Source organism: Nothobranchius furzeri, chromosome 7, assembly GCF_043380555.1.
Source record: "Nothobranchius furzeri strain GRZ-AD chromosome 7, NfurGRZ-RIMD1, whole genome shotgun sequence".
NCBI classification, from domain to species: Eukaryota; Metazoa; Chordata; class Actinopteri; order Cyprinodontiformes; family Nothobranchiidae; genus Nothobranchius; species Nothobranchius furzeri.
The window spans coordinates 30,561,986-30,575,991 of NC_091747.1; positions in this window are offsets into that span (position 1 = coordinate 30,561,986).

The following is a 14,006-nucleotide window of genomic DNA, read 5'->3' on the forward strand; positions in this document are numbered from 1 at the left end:
TGTCGGGAGCCAATTTCTATGTCAGGGAGTGTGTGACGCGCACAAGGTGTGCAGTCACATTTGTTTTTTTATTTTTGTAATGGAAGTTAGCCGATATCTTGGTTGCTGCATTTGAGTTAGGGGAGTATGAGAGTTCTGGCAGGAATGAATCATTTCTCTGGTTAATTTCCAAGTGCATATGGTTGTGGAGTGTGCCACCAGGGGGCGGTGTAATGAGCAATTGTGGGTTCGCCAGGCGGGGGCACCCTTCTTGTTAACACGCTGCAGCTCTCCTCCTCATACAAGGAAGCAAGGCTGCATCAAACCCAGTTAACTGCCTGCTGTCTCCTAATTTCTCCTGTTATTCAGACATTTCTTCTGAGGCGGGTCTGCCCCCTAGACCGGACCCGTAACACATACTTAAGCTCAGCAAAAATGTTTTTACTTACGCCAAGTAGGTTTGTGATCTGTCAAACATGGAGTACGCACAGCTGCACGCAATCTCCGCTTCATAAATCAGAGACTATCTAGAAAGTTTCTCAGCTGCTTTTTTGTCCCATCCCGCCCTCACCACGCCCACTTACTGCCATAAATAGTCAATGCAAAGTGCCTTGTGGATCTCATGCATATACATAAACCGGCTGTTGCAGCGCTCCACCAATGATGATGGTGACCGTAGATCAAGGCAGATTGAGGAAGCACAATTTCACAGAAGCAGAAATTGAGGTACTTGTGGGTGAGGTGGAGAAATGAAAGGAAGTGCTTTTGCAAAACAAATAAAGAGAAAATCCACAGAGTGGCATAGCGTTGCTGAAGCCGTCAATGTTGTGAATCCCTCAGAGAGATCTGTGGTGGATATAAAAAAATGGTCAGATTAGGATTCAATCCCCAGACTCCCGGGTTAAAGTCACCCACGCCAACCAGTCAGCCAAACAGAGATCGCCCTTGTCTAAGTAGCCAAGGCGCATGATCAATCAGGTCACAGTGGCAGGACACACACTGTCACAGACGCATGGCATTCTGTCTCAATCTGTCCCCCTGTTGATATTCTGCATTCCATATTCTGCGCTTCAGGGTCTGTGTGCGGGCACGCACGCATGTGTGTGTGGGGTCTTGTTCTGTGTGAAACCGAAGCAGTACAAGTGATAATGCTGCAGGATTTCATTATTTTATCTTCTCAGCAGCAGCACTGCAGGTGCTCTCCATGTCTAACATATGTGTAAGCCAGGTCCTTAGTCAACTTAAAGTTGCGCACATTTTTCTGCAAAGTTTGCTTTCATAAATCCCAAAGTTTGCGTGGAAAGTTGCTTACACAGTTTTCTGACCCCGTTTTGTGCGTAAGCAAGCTTTATAAATGAGGCCCTAGGTAGGTAGGTTTTAACGTTGCTAATCTGCAACGCCTGCCTCCAGAGGGCTAATGCAGAAAATAATAACACACACAAAAAAATAATAGAAACTTCCAATTAAATTTTGATTGCTTGTTTATTTTATTCTTGTGGATAAGAAGAACACCACTAAATTAGAACTTAATGAACCATTTTAACATTTATTTAACATCCAAGCCACTTTGTTGTGTCTCTATTTTACAAAGCAATAATTTATCCCAAATACTATTATTACTAGTCAGATTTAAAATATACATACAAACAGGTATTTTGTTAGTAGATATTTTATGTAAGGATGGATACCCAACAACTGCACTGATCTGGGCATGGACGGAATTTTCACTTTAGAAGTGCAGGGGACACGGGGGTGGTGGTGTCGTTTTCCGCTTGGTCCTAGAGCTCAACCAGTGTCAATTTAATATGAAGTAATATTGTTTTTGGATGGTAAAAAGTGCAGGGGTCAAAACTTGACTTTGGAAAAAGTGGGGGGGACATCCCCCCCCCCCCCCCCCCAATTTACGTCCATGGATCTGAGACAAACCCGAGTCCTTAAAAAAAACCTGAGCAACATTTATTAGACGGCTTGGATGTGTGTTCCAGGTGCAAGTACATTTTTATATTCCAGATATCCATAAAAACATTCTCAGTATCCACACCGAACGATTCGGATATCGGACAAATGAAGTCTCATTTCCCATTCATGTGTGTTGGGTGTGCAGCAGGAGGCTGTCTGAAATGAAAATAATTCTAGTTTAAATGTAAGTTCAGATATTAAAATAAATGTTTTATTCATTGTATCTATTTAAAATAAGATGATTTACTAGAAACATTATAGAATTGCAGGTGTTTAAAGTGAGAGTTTGTCCTGGTCAGAATTCAGTTAAACTCTTGTGTTTATCTGGAACATTAACTTAAGAACCCCTCATGTCCCCTTCTGACATAATGGTTCCGACAACGATGGTGTTGGTGATGTTGAAGATTTAGCTCGATTTGGCTTTTTGTCAAACTCTAAAGCAGGAATTGGCTGCAGGCAGCAAGGCAGAAGCCAAAAAGCTCTAGAGCAACCAGTGACTCCACCCCCTAGCCAGTCAGCGGCCAACAGTCGTGATGACGGTCCAGGTCAGCGTGCTTGGAATCACAACGGAGCAGGGGCTGAAAAGTAGATGGAAAATACCAAACCGTGCTGTTGGAAGAGGCGACCAAACCAACTGCACCAACCCAAGTCATGCACAGTAGCGCCGTTGGAAAAAAGTTATAAATCTTTTGAACTTCTCAAAACAAACGGTTAAAAATGGTTTGACATACAATGAGCATTACTCTAAAACTTGCTGGATTGTTGAGCACAAACCTTTTAGAAGGAGGTGGCAGACACAATCTGAGTGTGAAGAAGCAGGTAGCTTAGGTTTAACATGTTACATCATTGACCGTAACTCCACTATGAACTGAAAGAGGATTTTTGGAGTGTGATTTCTGCTTTTATGAAAAAATATTTGAAAAACTATTGGTTTTCTTGATGAATTAAACTCTCAGTAAGCCCAGATGAATGGGTCATACTTTCACTTTCACCACATGTTAAAAGCTGCTGGTATCTTTCTGTATGAATTAAATAATTACTGATCTGACTTCAAACACAGAAAGCTTTAGACGGCACTTCAGAATCATGTGATCTCCGTCGTGACAACAAGTTGAGTGAGACACATTGACCCGCCCATGTACCACAAAACTTCCACTCATAAAGGCGGGTATTATCATAGCTACCTGCTGCATGCATCTGAAAGGAAAGGGTAAAAGGTTTCAGCTGAAAATACAATCAAAGTTTGTCATTGGGCCAAGGCCCATGCTTCTTTGCATGCTACAGTATCAAAGCCGCATAGTTAGGATCATCAGACAGCTTCGGCTTTGATCTTTTGATGGCTTACTGTCTGTGAAGCTCAGCGGCTGACCTTTCATCTGGCCCAGAACCTGGGATTCTCTCAGGCTCCAGTAATAAGATGATTAACAATAATAGCCCCCTTGGAGAATAGGAGGCTAGTGGTGAGGACAGAGACAGAGCTTCTGAGTGAAGGATACTTTCAGCTGCTGTGATTTCTGTCCTGGAGCTTCATTCCACTCACTGGGTGTCTAAATGTTAAACTGTGTGACTGCAGACATCATAGTTTCCAAACAGAGGAGGACCTCACCAACAGGAACACATCGTCAACACATCTGCAGAGAAAATAGACAAAATCAAAAAGAGCAAGGTAGTTCAAAAAGGGTCTTCATGGTGGAGTCAATGATAGCAGTACTGTCTCCCAGCATGTTCTCCACATGCATGCAGTGGCGGCTTTACCATTAGGCATAGGTTGGCGGCCGTCTAGGGCTCCCTTATGTTGGGGTGGCCTCTAGCCCTGACTGCTGGCACCCCTCTGTCAATGCCACAATGGACTATTCCTTTAAGACGCCGATGCACAAACAGGAAGCGATTAGTAGTCATTCCACTCCAATCCAGTCGGTGACAGTAATGCACCAAATTGTTGTTTGCCAAGTGCCAGAAGACCACAAACAAGAAGAAGAGAGGCGGGAGCGTTCGTAACAAACTCGAAGCAATAATCAAAACATTAAGCTTGAAGTGGAGTTATCCTAGTGGCTCCAATAAGAGAAAGAAGCAGCTTGCTTTAAAAATGCTTATATCTTCACTTCCGTTTCACAAATCCAGTTAAAGGTAAGATTCTCAAAAATGTAGTGTAACGGGGCCCCATGTCTGTGTTCGCCTTGGACCCCCACATTGCTACATCTGCCACTGCATGCGTGTGTGGATTTAGCATGTTCTCCACAAGCATGTGTGGATTTAGCATGTTCTCCACATGCATGTGTGGATTTAGCATGTTCTCCACATGCATGTGTGGATTTAGCATGTTCTCCACATGCATGTGCGTGTGGCAACAAGGCTGATGCAGTTCAGTCAGTAGAATTAAAAACTGACAATGCCACCTTGGGAATTGCACCCAAGGAATACAACCGGTCACCAAGTTCATTTTTTGCCCAGGAAGTTGAGTCGTGTTCAGAGGTTAAAATAATAATTTATTACAAAATAATAAATAAATATAAACACACACACACACACACACACAATGAACTACATCAGTTTAAGACTGATTCTAAATAAAAGCCCATAGCCGAGGCTTACCAATGGGGTGGGGGACCCCCACAGGCTAGAGGAGCTAGTGACAGAGCAAAATCATGCACTACTGGAGGATGGATGGAGGACTAGGCTCCTCCACCCTCTTTAGTCTGTGCAGAGAAGGCACCAGATCGTCCATGGCTTGTGCCTGAGGGAGTGGCTGCAATCACCTGCCCTGGTGAGCTTTTTTAAAGGAAGCCACCAGGGCCCTGATTGGCTGGCTCCTTAATGAAGGGAGAGTGGGGGCAGGTGGAGCAGTGAATGAAAATAACTTTGTTGAGGATTTGCAAAATATTTGTTGGGAAAATGTGCTTCAAAAAAACAACCCTGATGAGGCAGCCGGTGCTTTAGTAAGGTCTTTTTTTAGCAACAATTGTAAAAAAAAAAATGTACCTTTAAAAAGAAAACCGTACAAAATATTAAAGCAAGCTGGATTGATGACGAACTTAAGGATTGCATGTTACAAAGAGATGAAGCAAAATCAGTTGCAACAACTTCCAACTACAAATTGGACTGGCAAATCTATGGGAAATCAAGAAACTATGTAACTTAACTGAACAAAAAGAAGTTGTGTTATGAACATCTGATTATTGATAAGAAACATGATACCAAGAAAATGAGGAGTATTTTAAATGGCATGATGAAAAGGAAAGATAAATCTATGCCATCATTTATTGAATTGGAGGGACAATTCATCACTAAACCACTGAACACAGCCAACCATCTAAATAATTATTTCAGTGTAAACTTTCATAAGCTAAGAGGTGAGGTGTGTCAAATGAACAACACAAAATCAAAACATTTGGTTAAAAATGAAATTATGGTAACTTCGTAAATTAGAATTTGCTAAAGTGTCCATAAGCCATGTAGAAAAAGTATTATTAGTATGTAAAGACAAACCATCGGGTATTGATAATGTGGACTCTAAATTATTGAGATTAATTGCTATTCCTGACTGTCATGTAATAAATTAAAGTTTAGAAAAGAACAATCTGTCCATGCTCTTGGAAAATAGCAAAAATTATACTGTTATCTAAAAAAGCTAACCTACCTTTTTGTGGCTCTAATAGTAGACCAATCAGCTTGCTGCCCACTCTGAGCTAAATAATGGAGAGACTTGCATATGATCAAATTCTAAAATAGTTTTCAGTTAATGTTCTAAATACAGATTATCAACATGCATATACCAAGGTGCAGTATGAAATACAGAGTGATGGAAACGCACTCCGTATTTTATACTGCACCTTGGCACTCCCATACCCCCATACATATTGTGTTGAAGTGTGGGGTAATACTTACCAGAACACATTACATCCTCTGATCATATTACAGAAAAGAGCAGTGCGGATCATCCACAAGGTTGGTTTTTTGGAACATACCCATAATTTATTTATACAGTCAAAGCTGCTAAAATTTGTTGATCTCATTAAATATAATACATTAAGAGTTCTATATAAAGCATTCAATAAATTATTACCACCTAACCTACAAGGATTTTTTATAACTCCAGAACGAGTTTATACCTTGAGAGGATTTGGATATTTTTCATAGCCGAGAGCCCAAACCACTCGGAAATGTTTTTGTGTGTCTGTATGTGGAGTGAAACTCTGGAACAAACTCGACTTACAAAAAAAGCAAAGTCAAATTGTCCTTCACTTTAAATTGTTATGTAAACATCAGGTCTGGTCAAAATATAGAGATGAGGGTCTTTAAATTAATCTGTCATTTTACTCTGTCTCAAAGCATAAACATGTGCTTACGGTTCCTTACAATTGTTGCTATATTGTCTGTTAAAATTGTTGGTATTTGTCTTTTACCATTGCTGATATTAATTGTGGTCAACGGTAAAATTGTATAATGTAAAAATGTAAATTGTAAATTACCTGTTGCCCGTGGTAACACCATCATGCTATAAAAATGTAAAAAGAAATAGTTAAACAAAGTAATAGCAAAACTCTTATTTGTTTTTGGACCGTATGGGGATTTGGGGGTGGGATTATATAAGTTTTCTTCTTCCCACTCCCTTTTGGGCAGAATAATATGGCCATGTATTTTTATTCGTTCGTATAATATGCTCATATTTACCTTGTTTACGTGCCATTGCCTGAAATAAATAAATAAAATAAAAATAAATAAAATATAGAGCTGGACATTCTACAACAACTGCCCTGACTCAAATGACTGGAGTAGTGAAATAGACAAAAACATTTGGTTGGAGCAGTTTTATTAGATTTCAGTTCAGCTTTGGATGTTATTGATCATGATCTTTTATTACAAAAATTACAACGTTATAGTTTCAGTCCAGCAGTGGTCCTATGGTTACAGAGCCACCTGAAAAACAGGAGACAAACTGTCTATTTTAATGGGAGTTTTTCTGAAGTAAAAACTATGTTTTGTGGGGTTCCACAAGGAAGATGATTGGGTCCACTTTTGTTCTCAGTATTCACAAATGATTTACCATTGACCCTGAAGAACGCAAAGGTCTCTTTGTATGCAGATGATTCTACCATTTATTCATCAAAACAATCAGTTGAGGAACTTGAACAGGTCCTGACAGAGGAAATAAAGTCAATCAAAGACAATAAGTCGTCTTTGTCACTAAAAACAATATCTACTAAGAAACCACAATGCAGCCATAGAACACTACTTGGTGTGTGTGTGTGTGTGTGTGTGTGTGTGTGTGTGTGTGTGTGTGTGTGTGTGTTCTTGATCCCCAGTGAGTCGTGGGGGATGGCTGCTTATAGAGCTCCGGACGTCACGTGACTCAGAGAGTAGACGGCTAGACGCCATGTTGGCAGGCAACAAAGGTAAACAAAATGAACGGGATTGGCTTGGATTTTACTCCGTCGGAGTTTACTTCACACTTTAAAACCGAAGAAATCATTTTATATGGTCAGAAATTAAACAGACTAAACATCTCCGACCCTTATCGTGCCCCTGGGATACTTTTTAAAAATTCCAGAAGCTGTCGGAGCGGACTTCTTACCGGACCTAGCCGGGGAGCCCCTTGGGATTTCCCTGGAGGAGCTGGCCCAAGTGGCTAGGGAGAGGGAAGTCTGGGCTTCTCGACTTAGGCTACTGCCCCCGCAATCCGACACCGGATAAGCGGTTGAAAATGGATGGATGGACAAATAACAGATTTACACGTAAGTAGTTTAAATAGAGTGCTGTGCTGTTTGAATGTATAAACTGAACGCCAAGAGAACTCACTAGTTTGATTGTTTTCCGTGAATAAAATAAATATGTCAGGCAGGAGCGTCTCAGGATCTGTCTGAGATCTGTCTCGGTGAGACAGATAATAGCAATCCAAAGTGCTTTTTATGTGTGATCCGACACTTGATCAACCATTGCTTAAAAATTAAATACAGCTTAGCCGGTTAATTGCTGTGATCATAAAACACGTAAACGGCAGCACGCAGAACTCACGAGGCAACGTTTTACGTGATGTTTACTTGTTGCTATGAGTAATAAGACAGAAAAAGCCACGCCAAAATAAGTTTAGGAAGCCCACTAAGAATCGTAATAAAAGCATTTAAAATAAACACCATACACAGTTGAGGAAACATTGGTTTAAGTACCTGATATGAAGTGGTCGCTGCATAAGCGAAAACCTTTACTCTCGGGATCCCACAGTTTCATTTTAGCCCGGTCACTAGCGCGTTTTATTACAATGATCCAACGTTTGCGGTGTTCTGGATCTTGGGGAATCCTGTAGATGGCTCATTCCTTATGTCGTCCGCGTCTGTTCTGCATCCTGGGGCACAACAGGAATCTACCATATTTCCCGTCTAATTGAGTTTCTGCCTGCCAACATGGCGCCATTTCGATTTGAACTGTTGCATGCCGGGAGAAGTGACGTCAACTCCCGGAGCTCTATACTGAGCCAGGATCCTCTGGAGGTTTCTTCCTGTTAAAAGGGAGTTTTCCTCTCCACTGTCGCTGCATGCTTGCTTAGTATGAGGATTGCTGTAAAGTCACTGACACTAGTCAGTGACTCGATGCAATTTGCTGGGTTCCTTATATAGGAAACCTTTTTCTGATTGGCTTAATGAACTGACCTGTATTGGAATGTTTACTGTGTGAAGGTCCTTGAGACGACTCTTGTCGTGATTTGGCGCTTTATAAATAATCTTGAATTGAACTAAACTACAAGATCCTTCGAGACTTCAGGTCACGGTTTGTTTATGCACTCCGCCATTAAACCAGAAGGAAGGAGATCAGGTTTGATATTGCTGTTTGATGTCATATATGATGTTGTTCCTCCCCACTGCCAGGATTAAAGCCATGAAAAACTGGGAGCACATAAGCTGTTGGGTCACACGTAAGCTTCATATATGTGAAACTACATAGCTGCAGTACTTTTATTTAGAAATTTAACTGTGATTTTACACTGAAACTGTGTGTGATTTCCTGTCTAGCCTGTCTAACTGCAGACATTGATGCATCCCAGAAGCGGCACGCGGCAAAAATAGAACCCGATCCTATCTTTAACGGTGCGGCGTGCCGCTTCTGGGACGCGCCTGGAGATTACCCCATTGCTGCTAGTTTGAAACTCTCCATAGACTTTAGTGGATTCTACTTGAAGCAGTAACGTTCTGCTGCCATTCAGCGCCGCTGTGTGAAACGGGGGAGCCTGTTTTACTGCTCTGTTTGTTGAAACCAGTGTTTGATTCTTTTAACTGTACACATTTGTTTGGGGAAAAGATCAAAGAAAACACATCTGGAACATATTATTTACTAAATCCTTTGATGGAAAGAATGAAAAAAATCTGAATGAAATGAAATAGTTGACTTGATAAATTATTAGAAAATAGTGTGTACAAATCAGAACGTTAGGAGCGTCTTGTTTATGCGAGCAGCTGTTTGAAGTTGGGGTGCTGATCCTCCTGCACAGAAAGCTTTTTGGGTTTTAAAGAGTGATTGCAACAGGAACTCAAAGGTATGAATGCGTTTCTTTACAAAAACGCACAATGAAGGCAAACAGCTGATAGAGCTAAAAGCCTAGCATGGACCTACTGTGTCAGACACAAAGTCATGCGTAGCTCTCAGTGGCTGCTTTATTATAGTCTGCTTGTGTTATGCATGAATGTACTGCTGGTCTGCAAGAAACAAAAACGAGACCCTCATTTTGGGTCTAACCTCACTTAACCACACACCACAAGAAAATGTGGGTAAATATAAATCCATAGGAGCTGTTAGCCTTTGGCCTGCTGGCCCAGGGGACTTAATGCAGTAAATGCTGGAGGCCCTTCTCTACAATCAGCGCACTAGAGCTAAGGGCTTAAATTATAATCAGCCTTAGTTTACACTTTGTTTGTTGTGGGGCAATTAGGTTGTCCAACTCAGACAATGCGGTTATGCTTTCCTGCAGCAAATCGCCTGCATCCTGTGTCTGAGCACAGCCAAGGAAACCAGCAAGGGAAAGAGAGAGAGAGACGTGGCTCCTGTGGCTCCCAGCAGCAGGCCTGGACCTGGCAACATGTTTGTCAGCAGCAACAATCAGATATGGCGTCATGTCCCTGGACACCACCTTCAGCCTCCCGCAGTCTCCTTCTCTTCTATGTTTTCTTCCTATCTTTGCATCTTCATTTTCTTTTATATCTTTCTTGTATGTTAAACTGAAATGCTCCAATTTGAAAGTCTCTAGTAAAAGAAGGCAACGTGACAAGTTAAACCATCCTAGAGCAGGGTTTTGGGATGTGCTCGTGTTGCTCTTCCTCTGAGACAGGACTATCTTTTATATCTGCTGCAACAAATGCCAGCATGAAGTATTTGCCAAAACGTGTGAACATCATGCATTCTTTCGTCTCCTTTTCCTGTTTCCATCTTGATATCGCTCCTCTACTTCCTCCTGTCTCTCCATCCCCTCCTCTTTCCTGGATCAGAAGACAAAATGAAACAGGCTGCATCAGACAGAAACATCTTTATCAGCAAGATCCCTCGGCTTGATGTCTGATAAAATTATAAATCCAAGCCAGGTTTGACTCCTCCCCTTAAACAACAAAAGAATGGGCCAGACTGAATTAATATGTCTGATATTCAAAAACTTCTATTTTAGTTGAATGGGTTTGCTACAAAGATAATTATAAACTCTCTAAATGAATTTAAGAAGAGGCAAATCAGCGGTTTCAGCTCTGCCTTCTTCTTAGAGGTTAGCTGTTCTCTAAAAGTCCAAATTAAAAAAAAGAGCTTTGCTACGTAATGAACAGGGCTCATAAGGGTGCTTGAAATCATTGAAAGGGCTTGAATTTTAATAACATGTTTTCAAGGTATGGAAAGTGCTTGATTTCTGTATTAAGTCCTTGAAAATGCTTGAAAAACAAACTGCACAGTTTTGTGTACAAAGATAGTTTGATGAAAAAAGAAATGGTTATTTTTGTTAACAACAAAACTAGAGCGGTGGTCGTCGCTATGGAGCAGACCTACAGCGAAACCTTTATACCAGTTTCACATGTGAGAGCCCAGCTGTGGTAATTAGTCATGAAATCAACACTGGAGTAGAGCAGGGTACCGAAGAAGAAATGTCTTTTTCGGTGCTAAATTCTGGTTCTTTTCCAACAAAAGTCTGTTGAGCCACAAAGCCGCTCCTGCTGCTGCTGTGGTTCACGTCAGATGAAGGCTGCTCTGTCCCAAGTTTTGTTTACAAAACATCTCTGGGTTTGTGAACTAATAAAACACCAAAAAATAAATAAATACGCCTGAGCTAAATGTAACACAGTGCATGGTAACACCAGATATTTCATTAAGCACCTCATAGTTCATGGCAGACCTGACCAATTATGGCAAGCCATTTTAACGTTTAATCAACAACCTATATTAAATAGCAACAATATAATCGATCCCCATCCAGATCACAAATATGATGCATAAAAAAACATTTGTTAATCAATATAATCATTATTTTTTTATATAAATTAATGGGTCTGGAGACGAAGGGTTGGAATTAAATATTTCAATAATTGGTGGTATTAGCCAGAAATGTAGAGAGAGCAGGATTTTAAAAGAGCTGCAAAAGCAGCACATTTAAAAATATTAAATGTAATGTTTATATTTACTTTTTACTGTTCACACTTGTCCCTGTTTTGTGGGATATTACCAGATATTATTCATTATTATGTTCTGATCACATTTTTTTTGCCCTTGATCCGTGCCATATGATTTTGATACCGAGTCCCAATCCAATAAAAAGTAGAAAACATCCAAGCTGTCCTTTCAGCTAGTGATGCTTTTAAGTGATGATTTAAGATCATATAACTAAAACATTGAGTAAACATGTGATAAATTATCTAAGACAGTCTAATTAAGTGTCTTAGAAAGGATGTGATATCTGGGTTTATAAAAAATAATCTGGCTAGTTAATGAATTAATCTTAACCATCCAATGCATGTGTGTGAGCTAAGGTATCCGTATGGCGAGGGTTCTCGGCGATCCGGTTACACAGCGAAGCGGGTTAGGCTAGGCTGCTGTAGCGAATTAGACTTCTGAATTATCCAAAGGTCATTTCTTCCTCTGTATTCTCTCCACCGGTCATAAGATACCCGCTTGGTGAGTGCTGGCGGAGTTGTTTGCATCTGATGCAGTTTTGCAGGTTAAGCAAATAAAGCAGTTTGGTTCTGAAAAGGATCTTGCAGCTAACAGTATTCCCTTGAAAGATCTGGGCCCTCATTCATCACACGTTCGTAGAAATATTCCTAAATTTGTTCCTATGAACAAAATTTAGAATGCTTGTACAAACAGGCAAAATCCTGATTTATGAAACAAGCAGTGGCCTCTCGAACGCACGTTCCCCTGATGATAAATCCCACCTGAGCATACCCAGGTGTTCCTGTTTGTTCTTAGTCATTACATAGAAAAACGCTCTCAATTAACCATATTTGTTCCCGCTATGTACCAGCTTGTGAGGGAATTCCCCGCGTTCTACCCGGAAAAAAGGAAGAAAACTTTGTTGCGAGACTGAGACACTGGCTGCCGAAGTGTAAAAGAATCAAACAAGGTGCAGAGGTCATAAACGCGGTCGGGACAGAGGAGAGGTTCCCTTCAAGAATAAATAAAAACGTGAACATGATGGTGAGTCTGTCCTACTTATTTTGCTTCACCTCACTGCTGCTTTTGACACGGTGGATCACAATGTGTTCATTGACCACCTCAGACAGCATGTGGGTGTCTCAGGTTCGGCTCTGGAGTGGTTCCGATCGCATCTTACAAACAGAACATTCTGCGTCAGAATGGGTGGTTTCTCCTCTGCCTCCACGCAACTCCCTGGGGTGTTCTCCAGGGTTCTATGCTGGGACCACTTCTGTTTTTGATCTATATTCTCCCATTGGGGGACATTTTCCATCGTTTTGCCATTAGTTTTCAATTTTTTGCTGACGACTGCCAACTTCATATCCCCCTAGGTGGTGAACATGGAAAATCTGTGGTGTAATGTCCACAAATGGTCAGTTTTCACCTACATATTGACCTACATGCCACCAGGTCATCTACAGACATGAATCTTCCTCTGTGCGTCTCAATCTTCCAAGTTGCAGGAAAAGATTAGACGCTGCGTGTTTAAACTCAGATTGTCAACATCAGGTTCCCTTCCCAAGGTCCTTCTGTGCGAAGCCTGTCTGCTTATCTAGGTCGTCCTGCACAGAAGAAAGGACTGAACTGTTATAACAGTGAATGAAAAAATATTATATGAATAATAGTAATGTCTTGATTATTTGTGCTTAAATTAATAAGGTTGATAATCTCTGCTTGAATTACTGAAGTTTGAAATGAATGTTATTATTACATTGAAAGATTTATATATGATGATCAGTAATGTTTGATATGACAAGGTAATCATCATCCACACTCCGACACAAGGTTCATTAGAGATAAATTAAAGTTAAGTTAAACGTCATGACACATAGATATTTTCTTACCCACAAATCAGAACATCCTGTATCTGAAAGAGGGCGTGATGTTCTCAGGTTTGCTTGTTAACACCCCTTAACATGGCACGTTCCGACTGGACAAGTAAACCATAACATGAGAATATTAAAACAGAGCTCACTTCACCGTGAGTCAGTTCTAGAAAAAGCTACGGAACGACCATCCGGAGCGAAACCTCTTTAACTCAGAACATCTTTTGACAAGCTGTCAAAAACCCTGCTACACGCTGAAGCTGACACAGCAAATGGTTCCTGCAGAACAAAGCTGATACAGTTCCGAAGAGTCCTTCTAGACGCAAACGATTCCATCTATCTGTTGTGACTCGGGCAACATCTCTGGGCCGGAGAGTCGGTGCTGCGGTTAATCTACTGAACCTCGGTGCCCAGAGGTCATCCGACTTTCCTGACCTCCGGATCCGCGAAGAGGTTATTCCAAAAAGGTGAGGTAGACACAGCATGAATCGCGTCTGATGTGGTTTTGATAAGAATCAACTTCCTTGTTAATGCAAACCAAATTCTCTTTTTCACACCCAGAACTCAGTTCTTCTAGATACGAAGGTTCTG